Raw genomic sequence first — 1,089 nt, 5'->3', positions numbered from 1 at the left:
CGCTCTTTTAAATCACGTTTCTTGCGAGTTTAGACACGGAGGTAGAAGCGAGCCCTCCCGCGCGTGTGCCGCAGTCGCTTTGAATTCCCACGGAGCTGTCCGTCGAAGCCAAAAGCAGACCCTTTGAAGCCCCTGTAATTACCGCGTCCGACTTCCTGGCGAACGCGAGAGCGAGGGAAACGGACAGAGAGCCTGGCTAACAGAAAAGACAGACCCCCGCTGTAGCCCTTAACGACTGCCACGTTTTGTGCGTGCATCGGGCACGTCGGGACCGAATCACGCGACTTCCAGGGAAACAAACCACCCCTCTTTCCGCCACGGAGGCTACGGAGGCGGCTGCCTACGCCATGACACCCCGGCCTAATAGCCAGGGCCGAGCTCCTCCCGTGGACTCGCGCGTTCCTCGATCAAGGTAAACAAGAGAAATTGAAATTGCGATCGCGTGAGGATGATAGAGGCACGTACAGCGAGAGGAGTAATCGCTCAGTTTCTTGCCCGAGTTCGGTCTTCCTCCAGCGAGATTTAAGACGCGAGAGTTTGCGCGGCTTCTCGCGTGGTCATAGCGAATCGCTTTAAAACTTTTCCCCCGGCTTCCTTTTCCCGGATATATTATATATCGCGTGTGCCGCCGGAGCCCATGAATCACGCGAAAGGCTCCATTTCCTTTCGATCGGATACCGCCGTCCAACCCCCGGGGGTGATAAGGTACCAAGGTGAGGTCGACCGCGGAGGGTCAAAGGCCCTCGTTGTCCTGCAGCTCGGCCTCGCGGTATCGCTGCATCGCGCATCCCACAGCCTTTTTCCACCCCCTTTTTGTTCCTCTCCGTTCCATCAGCCTCGCTCCAGCCGCGCGGACTTTTGCGCGGTGGCCGCTCGTTTCGGGCGCGGAGACACGCTACAAAGTACTTTGTAGATCGCGTTTGTGAAACGAGAACGCGGCCAGCCAGGGGGCCAATAAAATTCAGTTCGCCGATTGAAAAGGGACACGTCGGTTAATCGCTTCGGAAAAATGCCGACGGACAAAGGAGAAAAGGGATAAAGCGGCGCGATTTCCACGGCTTCCGGCGCACGCGCGAGCGCGCACTCTTT

This window comes from Eufriesea mexicana, unplaced genomic scaffold, assembly GCF_001483705.2.
Source record: "Eufriesea mexicana isolate 0111107269 unplaced genomic scaffold, ASM148370v2 scaffold2839, whole genome shotgun sequence".
Classification (NCBI taxonomy): Eukaryota; Metazoa; Arthropoda; class Insecta; order Hymenoptera; family Apidae; genus Eufriesea; species Eufriesea mexicana.
This window is presented reverse-complemented; position numbering follows the sequence as displayed.